Genomic DNA, 12,063 nt, shown 5'->3' on the forward strand with positions numbered 1-12,063 from the left:
GGGGGGGGGGCAACTGATCGCAGTGTGAATCTTGGCTGCATTGGAATTGAGTCTGGTGGTTTCTTGCATCAACAACCTTTTCTGCTGTCTTCTGGAGGTAAGAGCCAATTGAGGTGGAATCTCACTGTGACTGTTGGTGCTGAAGTTCTCATCATAGCCTAGTCGGAGAGCTCTGGAGGAGACAGGAGAGGTGTCTTCTTCCAAAAGTTTGGCAGCTTACTGATTTGCTTCCTCACAGTTTATATGGTACACAGGGCAGGCAGGAGACCATCTGATGCCTCAAGGCTTTTATGCACGACCAGGTGAAAGCCTTGTCCAGTGTCCGGAGACAACTTCACACAGCCACAGCTCCCGCCGCGTGACGTGTGCCCAGATATCTCGGGACAGTTGCTGGAATGGGGAGGGAAAATGGTGGTGGAAGTTTCCTGCTCTCTAGTAAATCCTTGTTATCGTCACATTGCTTGTTTTGCTTTTTCCCCTACTGTACATTTCCTGGTACCACCACCATCATACACTTTTTCTGGGACTTACAAAGTACTTTCCTTCTGTTTGTCCACGCCTGTGAGACTTCAGCTGCTCTGCCCTGTTGCACGGCTTATTTTGCTTCTCTCTGATCGTGCCTCTTAACTTATCTCTGAGGGCTTGATGCGCTTCCGTATTTTTTCCTCTTTGTCTTTCTCTGCATCTGTGGGTTTTTTTTATTTTTATTATTTTACACTCCTGTGCAGTGGACACCTTTCTTCCCTTCCCTCTGAATGAGCTGGGGCACTTCCTTGTCCCTGTCTGTGCCATTCCCCGCTCTCCTTGGGTAAACGGAGTCTCTGTGGCCTCCCAAGTCCTCACGTTCCTTTGGTGGCTCTTGGGGCCTTAAGTTCCACCGAAAGCCTTTCTCTTGCTGGCAGCGTGTGGTTTCAGATGCATCTTTCCCTTTCTTGTCACTCCTCTGCCCCATCAGAAAGAAGGGTCACATAGATGTTTGGACAAGGTTCTGGAGCAAGTGTTTTCTCATGGTTATTCCTCAGAGCGCCCTCAGTCACGAGGCATTCCCATCACCCTCTTCTTCAGAGCTGGCCTGGTCTCAGACATTGATTGCAACTTTCTTTGCTCCTTAGTTTGGGTGCAAAACACCGCTGGGTACAAAAGAGAGGATGCTGCTCCTGGCAAGAGCTGTTGGTATCAAAACTCCCTTGCATGATGATAGATGCTGTGAAGGGTCTGTGTACGCCCTGTGTCCTGCCTCAACCCGTGTACACGGTGGTAGAAGTCCTGCCTTTTGCTGCTCTTGAGCTTTTGACTGTTAGTGGCCTCTCAGTGGAGTCTTTCTTCTGAGTCCCACTCTTTGTTTTACAACGGGTCTGCACTTGCACACTCCTGTCCTGGCTTGTGGGGTAGCTGCTGATCCTCTCTCATTGCAGCTGTGAGCAGGTGCTGGAGCCTTTTACTGGAAGAGCAGAAATGGATGGAGTGGAGCGATTCAAGACCGTCTTGGGTGGCCTGGAGAGTGGAAAAAAAATTGATTTGGCAATAAAAACTGGCAATCTAACTTGGTTTTTTAGCTGCATGCAGTTTGACTGTCTGCAGGGGTAAATTCACCCCCACGCACATTTAAGCAGTCATGCTTACAAGAAAAGCCAAGAAAGAAATCACCTTTATCAGGGGGAAGCATTCCTGCCTTTTTGTGAAATTTTATCCTTCAGACAGGTAAAAAAAAGGCCCCTTCCTTATACATTGTAAGGTCTTTATTGCACTTGATTTTAACCACACACATTTATTTCAACTCAGACTAACGTCTTCATTTGCCAAATTATAAAGACTGGGGATTTCGGTGCCACAAAAATCTTACTTAGCATCTGTATGGAAGCTCAGGCTGAACTAGCAAGTTACTCTCAAAACTCAGGGAAGGTTGTTTGCTTTTAGTTTGCATAGTAGATACCTGTATAAAAAGTCTTCTATGGGTAGGTATTTCCCGCAGCAAAAAATAGAAATTAAAAAGGAAAAAGAAAAACAACAACAACAAAAAATCTAAAAAATACCCAGAACATTTGATGAACTTTATTCTTTGACTAATAGCTGTTGCTATAACTAAGATCGGGAGATGTTGTTTCCAAAACTTTCAGACATTTTTCAGTACAGTTAGCTAAGTTTCATTAATCTGAGATTTGTTTATTTGTTTTGCAGCAGGTTTTATACTAATGTGTGTCTTTAAGAAAATTTCCAGGTTTTCTGTTTGGAAGGAATTGGGATTTGTACAGTCGCATAGGAAGGAACTGCAATGAAATTACTTCAGAAAGAATTGGTAAGTGGTTGTCATCCTCAGGCCTGGAGGTACTGAAAAACCAGCACATCCTCTGCAATGTTAATCAGCTATCAATAATAAGCATAAAACTCATTTGTACAGAGGTGATTAAACCTGGCTGCGTACAGAAGCGGGCTGAGTTCCCAACAGCGGCCCCGCCACTGACTTCAGTCCTCCACCAAACTCCTTTTTTCTTCTCCACCGCAATAAAACTAGCCTTTCCTGTACTGCTGTAACCTTAGTTCCCCCTTACGGCACATCCATTTCTCCCACCCAGAGAATAACCCGTTTCCCTCCATACGCCGTGGTCTCCCTACTGCAATAGGTGCTGGGGCCCAGAAGGTACCATAAAGGGGCAGTTCCCAATTCCCCAAACAATAAATGCAAATAACTGCTGGACAGCAATACACCACGGAAGGTGGTATGAAAGTTATTTTACTGCAGCCGCTACAGTACGTCACCGTACGATGCTGAGCTAGAACACTGCAAGGGAATGGGAAATGGCTTGGAGAAAAACTCTTGTGATTGCCCCTAGAGCTTCAGCAAGAAATGCAAAGATGAAAGCTGAGTTTTAAAAAGCACCTGCCATTTTTGACATAATTATCAGTCTGATGCAAAACACAATTTTTCACTGCTAACTGGAAACTCTTCAAGTGATTCTGGATTCCAAGTAAGATGTACCTTCCGTCAAGATATATTGAGGATTTGATGAGTTTACTGTATAGCCACAATTCTTCAGATTATGATGGTTTATATTGCTTTGTGTATGTGAAAGTCAATGAACTTTTTTGTCCCTTGCATGAAGTAGTCAAAACCTTTCTCCTTGTAAAAAAAATAAAATAAAATAAAAAAGGTTGTTGAAGTGATCAGAAAAGACTCTACTCAGTTTTAAATATAGAATATACAATGGCCTAAACTCTGCAATAAAAAAATACTGTAACTCTTGATTTCCGTGACAGTCGAGCCAAACCGTTCACTTCACCTTACCATCAAAAGTCAGCAGTTTCCACAGTTTCAAAACTATGTGTTGCAGGACGCACGCAGTGCTCTTCAGGGAGGACTCGCTCCCTGACTGATCGAGCAAGGCTTTTAACCAGCAGGATTACAATTCCACCTCTTAAAAGTTCAGTTTTCTTCCCCTGAATCCAAACTCATCTAACTAAAGAGGTCCTTCTTGCTAACAACAGCTTGAGGGCTTCTGAGGGTGCTTCCTGCTCCTCAATGTCTTTTTTTACCCCCCTCGACCACACTGTTCTTAGCAGAAGTTTTTTATTTTTCTTTTTCAGCCTTTTGTCTACCCATCTCCTTGAGTCTCTGCTCAACAGGGCAGCTGAGCCCACAGACTTTGTCAGATCCCTGCTGACACAACTCCTAAGGATACTGAGGATAATTAGTACAAAAATAAATGCTTTTCATGTAAAAAGATACTTCAGTGGTGCATTAATAAGCGATGTCTCACAATGCAGCTACGTGTTTAAAGTGTTGAATCTTGAATTGGTACAAAGAAAGCCTCTGAGGTGTCATGGAGTATATTAGTGTTCATGTGGACTGATAATTACCCCATGGAACCTGATAATGAATCTGTTTGTTGCAAAACTAGTCCAGCAACTGATTAAATAAACCTAATCTACATTTTACTGCTAATTGGCTTTTCTTCTTTGCATGATGATGGAAAAAATTCAGTATAGAAATGGACAAAACCTTCACAAAGTGAGCATGCCAGGAACAGACCGAAGGGGAAAGAGGGAGGAGAAATTTTCTTTCCAATGTTATGAGACATTCACGAGGATGTCTTTTTTTAACTCCATTTGATGACTTGCACATCCTGATAATAAATGCTAATTTATTGAAGGCTTCCTGAGACAATGGGGAAAAAAAAAATTACTTACCAGATTTGATCAGACACAGAAACACTAAGGTAAATATAAAACTATGTAACAACAGCAAAAGAAGAACCCAAACAACAAACACCACAGGTTTTCTTGGAAACCGGAATTTATCTAACAACAGTAAATTCATTCCCAGAGAGAAAGTAAGATGGCGACAACTAGGGAACGCACACAGAAGCATACGGAGCAATTAGCAGACACAGGAGTTCATACATGCATCCTTTCATCTAGCAAAGACATGGGACATGGTTTTTCCTGTTGTTATAAGGCAATATATTTGGTTTGTGACACTTGAATTTTTGAAAGGTTTATGCTAGCTCATTGGAAGACAATACTGAAGCTGTGCTTTGCATTCCCCGAACGGAAATGAAGTGAAAGGATTTGCACATGTATTATGAGACAGAACTTTGAACAATGACTTTGAACGCTGTCTTATCGTGGGCTTTGGTGACTTTTTTGCAAGATAATAATTTTTGCAATGATTATTAGAGGACTCAAAACTCAGTAGATTTATTTCTTTTCCCTCCTGGTCTGGGAACTTGTAAAGCAGTTTACTCCATCACTGTCATGGGCACTGAATCGGACTCAACAGGTAGCACTTCACAAGCAAATTTCTGCCCAGGGAAGCAATACCTAATCTAAGGTGCAGATCACAGGCTGTTAACTTAGCTCTGTGTCCGTGCTTCAGCAGCGGTGAGGCAGTTTAGCCCACACTTACCACTCACCTACCGCAGGATTAAGCATTCAGAATAGCTCACGTGCTGCAAAAACATCCAAAGTTTGTTTACTCTGAACTACGAGTTTCTGCCTCCTCTACAAAGTTGCAGAAGCACCTCACAAGCATTTGATACCAGAGGCACTGATGTTTATATGACCTTAGCTGTGATCCTAGACCTAGTAAGGCCATGATAGCAATCAATTACAGTAGCTCATTGGTGGCACTGCAAAAGTGACACTCACAAAACCAGGCAACCACCAATGAAGATCGTCGCACCTTGTGGCAAAGCTCGGTCGGTTACAGGCAGCACCCAGCTGACCGAGAAGGGACTCTCACAACATTTCACCCTATATGCACACCCAGAGAGGACCATGAGATGACCTTTGGCTCTGCTTGGAAGACCTGCAGCTTCGGGGGAATTTACACTGTCTGTGCAAATGGCAGAACTGCAAACCAGGTTTTTACAAGTGTATAAACTGTAATTATACAGCACTGTGCCCAGCCTGGAGCAGATTTAATAATATTATTATTAATACTGCCATGAGTCAGACCAACTCTCAGAGGGCATAGTGTAAACCTTGATATTGTTCTTCAGGAAAATAAATTGCTTCTCTGGTAACAAAGAGATCCATTAATTTTGCCGGCCTTTTCCATCTCTGCACACCAAAGACCATAAACAAAGCTCACACTGTACGGATTCTTCATTGCCAATCTATCCAACTGCTTTAGAGCGTCGAAGGGAAAGAAGCTTGGAAAGGAAATATGATTCTGACCTCAGTAAATTCATGGATAGATGCCAGCTAAAGGTAAGTAATTGCGCAAGACTGAACAAAAATATTATTCTTACCAGTTACATGAAATGCTTTACTTTAGGGGTCAGCTGAGTAGATGTCTTGCCCTGTAAAGCAGGACTTCTTTTTCAAGCTACTGCTTCTGAATAATTCATACTTCAACTTTGTTCTAGAGTCATTAATATTCCTTCTCATGTTCATTGAAAAATTAAAAAGCAAATTAAAAAAAAAAAAGATGGTATTGGACTAAAAATAGTCCTTTGGCCTATGTAGTGGCTACCATCAAAAAACCCTCAGCAATCAGCATTCTGTTCCTTTTGCTACACACACTGGAGGTTCAACACCTACAGTGCAGTAAATTTTGATCTTTAAAAAAACCAAAACAACTGGTGCGAGTCACTTCAGACAAATCATTCTGAGGAGCGTATTGGCTACTATCAGCTTGTATAGAACCTGACATCATAGTTAACGTCTTACAGCATCACGGACTCAGATGGGTCTCGTCTATGTGGTGCAATGCAGCCGTTTCACATCACGCAGAAGGCTCCAACCTATCTCTGAACAAGGTCCTCTGCCCAGGCTGCTTTGTCAGATCAGAGCATCACAGGAGTCCACTGCCAGCCCCTGGCTAGTCCAGATGCTCAGGCTTCTCTGCACTTTATCACACTGCTTTTTGCAGCACAAATGTACTACATTTATTTACTAGCTGAATCTTTTTAGGTACCATCCATATCTTCTAAAGGAATTATCATTTACAAGTCAGGTAAAGATTTGAGGTACCAAGGTAAAACTTTGAGTTCAAACATCCTTCTTCCACTTCAGTTTATCAAAATTGCTACAGCACTCCAAATAGATAAACAGCAAAGAGCCGGTAGTTTATCAACAGAACCGGTTTCTTATTTCATAGATCAGATTTCTCAAAGTGCAGTTTGACACAAAAAAGCCAAAAAGCAAACACAAAAAGCCGACACCTGAACAGATTGTAGCTTATGAAGTTAAACGAATACATTTGGCAACTCAGCACCTAAATCACTAGTCAGATTTTTCCTAGCCTAGACACGCTCCTTGGCAGACACTGCTTTGTCTCCCAGCACAGCGTATGTGCCTGACGAAGGGCAGGAACGCATACAGAGCTGGATTCCTTTCATCTGTGAGAGCTGTATCAGGAAAATTCTATGATCTGCATTATACCTTAAGATAACCAGACAAAAACCAAGGTAACGACCAAACAGCGGTTATTAATAATTTCTGCCTCACTGCCTCTGTACTGGGCACTCCATCATATCTGTGCAGATACAATGGGGTCATACTCTTGTCACCCTGCATAGTTTGGGTGCCCTAGTAACCCTGATGAGGCCGCATACTCAGCTGGACAGTAACTTGTGGTAGCCCAGTTTCCTTAAAATGACACTAAGCCCAAGCCAAATTAATGTAAAATTTAAAGAAAAGCATTTATTCACAAAGTCAAAAACAAACAACACAGTTACAAAGGGTTATCAAATGCCAACATGTAGAAGTGCAAAAAAAAGAAGTGTAAGTCAATATAACAAGGTTAAATATGGAACATCTCTCCCCTTCCCTTTCACAGCTGATTTGCTGCTGTTACAAGCTGAATATCAAGGCTCCAGTCTTGCTACACCTTACAAATCAGGCTGCAGCTGTTAGGAAGTGATTCTCCAGTAGAGAGAAATCACCTCTGTTGGAGGTGCACGTGCCCTGCAAGACCCAGTCTTCTCCCAGAAGTTTCCCAAAGGGTCCAGACAGACTTATACCACCTCCCCGAAGCTTGTTCCAGCCCTCCCTTATCCAGAAGGCACACTAATCACACACCTTGATTACAATAAGCCCTGTCTTACCTCCTTGAGATTGCACTGGTTATTAAACCAGAGCCTGTACTGTTAACCTGTGCAGAAGCAATTGATCAACTGCTGTATATTAGACACAATTTCGGCTGGTCCTAAAATGAATAAAACAACTGTGGGAGATTCTGAAACTCGCTAAGAGTATCATCTGAATCAACCAAGCACAGTGGCAGCAGTGCTTGGTGACCCTGCTCAAGCATATTTGCAGCGGGACCCTGAGGCCAGACAAAGCAGGAAACCGTAACGTGCAGGTTGGCAAAAGACTACGAGGCACAGGACGGCAAGGATGAGTAAGGCAGAGAGGATGAGTAAGGCAGAGGATAGCAAGAACCTCCACACTTAGAGCCTAAACCTCCCCCGTCTCCTGGTCGGAGGAAGCAGAACAGAGAGCGTGTCCTGCAATGAACAAGGGAAGTCATGATCTTAATGTCAATACTCAATGTTCTCTTAATGTCAATGTCAATCCGGAGGGGTAATACCTAGTGATTCAATTGGTTCTCCCTTTTCTTATTCTGAAATACATGAATCAAAGGTCATATATCAATATCAGTCAGGAAATTAATTCTTCTGCTTCACCCACCACAGAGACACACATCTCCATTATACCAAGCAGCAGTTCTCCTGTAAGGAAGGGGAGTTGGCACCATCTTTCATCAAGAAATTATAAAGCTCTCAGCTGCCCCTTTTTGTGATTCACTGTGCATGTTCCAGTGTGAAATGAGCCTCACGCTGACCTTTATCCCTACCCTAACTGACGCATTAACCGATCTACTTAGTGCAAGCATTTACATGAGAAAAAACATTGCTCTTTAGTGCCTCTTGATTGAAACCAGACCGTAGCAACACACAATCTTTTCAGGGACTAGTGACTAATGCTTCCTCTTCCAAAAAATCTTTCTCCTAAGGTCTGTAACAAGCCTGAATGGAATAATGTGTCAAGTCCCTTCTCAAAGGTGCTTCTTCAGGGTATTTCGAGAGCAAAACACGGACACATCAGGAAAAGCAATTCCACAATTTACCAAATTTCAGAGAGACTCAGCCCTTGTAGGAAACAAGCAGTTTGCCACTGTATCAAAGCTAGAACTGCACCATCTATTCCTACATACCTCTTACCACGGTTTTCTTTTGTTTAGCACATAAAATGTGGCATAAAGCGTACGTGACCTTTCTAGTTACAGTTCTCAACTGTGTCCACAGAAAAAGACGACGGTCGCTTGCAAAATAAACGTATAAAAATAAAATGTATTTTATAACTATATATATGCATTTTACAATATATACAATATAATAATGGATTTTATATACATTTTTATATCTATTAAAAATATATATATAATAAAACTAACATAAAAAATAAACATATAAAACTCGCAAAAAATCAAGAGGACTTACAGGATCAGTCAGTTCTGGCAAGCTCGCTTGGTAGGTGAGAGGTCTACAGTCACAAGTATTATTCACCAAGACACAGGGAAGAAACATTGGTCCCACATCGTCCCCATCGAGCACATCTACTGTCAGGCTGGTTGTACTTGTCCTTCGCTCATTAAGATTCTGTCCTCAGTCCTGTGGAGCAAATGAGTTACATCTGGTGAGACTTTCTGAACTCAGAATCTACAAAAAAGTCTGAAGTTAAAGCGAAGGGCAAAACATATAAGCACCATAATTATCCAGGTTCTAGGAAATAGCTAATTACAGAAACTTCCGCCTCCGAGCTACAGCCTTTAATTTCATAAAGGCTCAGAAATACAATTAAGAGGTAAAAATTTACCTCTTGAATTAAGAAATGGTGTGAGACATCTATTACTCAGAAATAATACAGTTTTGAGAAATTAATTCTCAGGAAATGTGTGAGATGAAGATACATGTCTTGTTAAATATATATAAAAATGGAGCGTATTTGTATGACATAGAGAGTCCCTCGTGCCTTACTTAAAATCTGAAATGTACTCTTATGCTGCCTTGTGTAGCTCTACCGGATCCTATCTGTAAGTAAAAGGACTTTCACTTACAGAAACAGAAAGCATAAGCAGTAACAGCTACTTTTCTAATTGGCAGTGGGAAGGCCATGGACTGTAATGCTCAATCCACCTCTGCATGCCACATTTTAGGAAAGATTTAGCACCTCCTTCCCCGCCCCCCCCCCCCAAAAAAAAATAACCAGCCAGAGGACAGCAATGAGATTGATCTAAGATCTCCAAACTGTACTCCATGTGGAAAGCTGATTTGTCTAGAGAATGAGTTATACTGCTCATGGTTTAAAGGTTGAAGAACACTTCTGTCCACAATAAAGCAGCTACAATGCTGCATCCCAAAAAAGTCTCCATGCTGCATGACAGGTTCTTTTCAATCTATCATGGTTTCACTTTTTTTGTTTGTTTGTTTGTTTTGGGTTTTTTTAACTCTTTGGGTACACAAGACACCATTGACTACTGCAACTTCTTTATTGTCTCTTTTTTCTCTTTCCAGGTGGTACAGAATAAAACTATACTTTCCTGAATTGTGGGAACCACCCGGATTATTTTTATACGCTGAACAATGTACACGCTAGCAACAGTTCACCGTTCCTTTCTTTCTTCTTTTGTTATCACAGCAAAAAACCAGCATGACTCTCCAATACTTTTTTTTTAAATAGTCAAAAATATTTCCATTTTCATGAAGCAACTGTTGTGATAGCTTTTCTTTACAAAAAGAAAATCTTGCGGAGGGAGTATGGGCCATTAGCTAAGTCTTGCCCTCCTATCCGAGGATAACACTGACAGAAAAAAGCAATTTTTTTTAAGTATTTATGCTGTTTAATATCGTCATCTGCGTAAGACGAATAGGTCATTGCTCTGAATCAGACTGGGTACTTACATTTTTTTTCCTATTTTGGAGTCCACTCAGTTCTTGGAACCCCTTTACCTTTACAGTTACTAAATACGTGAATTTCTGAATTCAGTTTTCTTCATGGTCAATGATGAAAAACAGTAACAGCTACAAGGAGCAGCCTTCATCATCAACCAATCTTTTCTACATTCCCCCAATATGTGCTCTTGAGTAATACTGGGTCAAAGCACAGATACAGAGTTATTGATTTCATAAGAAAACACATGGCCTTGCAAGACATTTCCATCATGCAAGCTGCCCTATGATAAAAAAACACGATACAGAGGCTATCAGCACAGCTCTAGTCCCAAACCCAGTACCACAAAGGTGACAATTTACTGTCTAAGGACATATATTCAAAGGAACGAACAAATTAAGATGAGATTGCTTTGTTGTACTGCCACCATGGATCCCAAGCTATGCCTTCACCAGTTGCTCTCCCAGCGTGACAGACTTCCCTCCTCACGCGAGGTGTTCGCACTGCTGCACGCCATGCCCGTCTCTTGAAAACCACGACCTGCTCAACTACCCCAGTTACTTTTCTAGGAGTGCTGTGTCTCATGAAACTCACAGCTCTGACATCAAAGGAAAAGAGCAGAATAAATGCAGAATAAATTATTGATAAAACAACAAGGCAAATCAGTTCTGAGCCTTCACGTATTCCTTTTCAAGAGATCAGCAAGTTACGTTACCCGGGTAAAACGACTTGTTGCAACAGCCGTAACTGTGTGGGCCAGGAGCATCTTTAAATATATCTGAGTGCGAGAAGCACCGAGACATCCTCGGAGCCTGTCTTCTATTGGGGGAATGCTGAACATGCCACAAAATATGTAGGGAAGTGGATTGTAAAATGTATTTACAATTCTGTATCAGAAGGATGACAGTAATATAAATGCGTGAATTCAGGAGCAAGCTATCTAAAGTTGCTTCAGAGCATTCTCATTTTCCCACAAACAAAGTAGTGTCACAACAGAGGTAAACAACAGAGGAGAAGTTTTCGTTTCGGCTATTGTCGGAAGGACAAAAAGGGAAAAAAGCTTTCACAGCCTTCAAGGGCACCAAAAAACTTCCCTGATGACAGATACATAAGATACAGTTTAAACATCACTCTTCTCCGTATGCATTATCCACTGCCAGCCACTCTATCAAAACCTCCACATACGCTTGCAAGACAACTTGAAAGAAAAATCATACCTTCATAGAAAAATGCATTTCAAACCTGAAGGATACAACCAAATTATAGCCATTAAACTCATCTGAGATCAAATTAGCATCGCTAGATTTGTTAGAAAATGAACACTTAGTGACACCAGAAGGCACTTTTCTGCATGGGCTGTACTATGAATTTGCAACTTGCTCCTTGTGCCAAAAAGGTTGTCTTGTTACACACACTGAGCAAGCTTTTTTAACCAGTAATAATATGTCTAAGCTTTCAGCAACCCAGATAAATCTTAAATAAGATCTTCAGGAGAAGAGTATTATCAGACCTGGTAGTTCAGCGAGACTTTTCCTTTCCTTTGAAAAATCTCAATCTCTAAACTAAACCCCCCCCAAATCAGTGGCACAAATGGTCGTTAAGAGAGCTATACTTACATTTGCTTGAACAATGACAAAATAATGTGTCTTTTCTTCGTAATTTAGT

General features: G+C 41.4%; 1 long non-coding RNA gene across 1 annotated transcript; it reads right to left on the reverse strand.

Moving 5' to 3' along the window:
* Positions 1-884: 884 nt before the first annotated feature.
* LOC132320930 (uncharacterized) lies at positions 885-12,063 on the reverse strand. The gene is made up of 3 exons (XR_009484618.1): positions 12,015-12,063; positions 8,949-9,119; positions 885-1,494 (listed from the first exon to the last, which is right to left on the reverse strand). It is a non-coding gene; the product is annotated as an uncharacterized LOC132320930 (long non-coding RNA).

This window comes from Gavia stellata, unplaced genomic scaffold (genome assembly GCF_030936135.1).
Source record: "Gavia stellata isolate bGavSte3 unplaced genomic scaffold, bGavSte3.hap2 HAP2_SCAFFOLD_170, whole genome shotgun sequence".
Classification (NCBI taxonomy): Eukaryota; Metazoa; Chordata; class Aves; order Gaviiformes; family Gaviidae; genus Gavia; species Gavia stellata.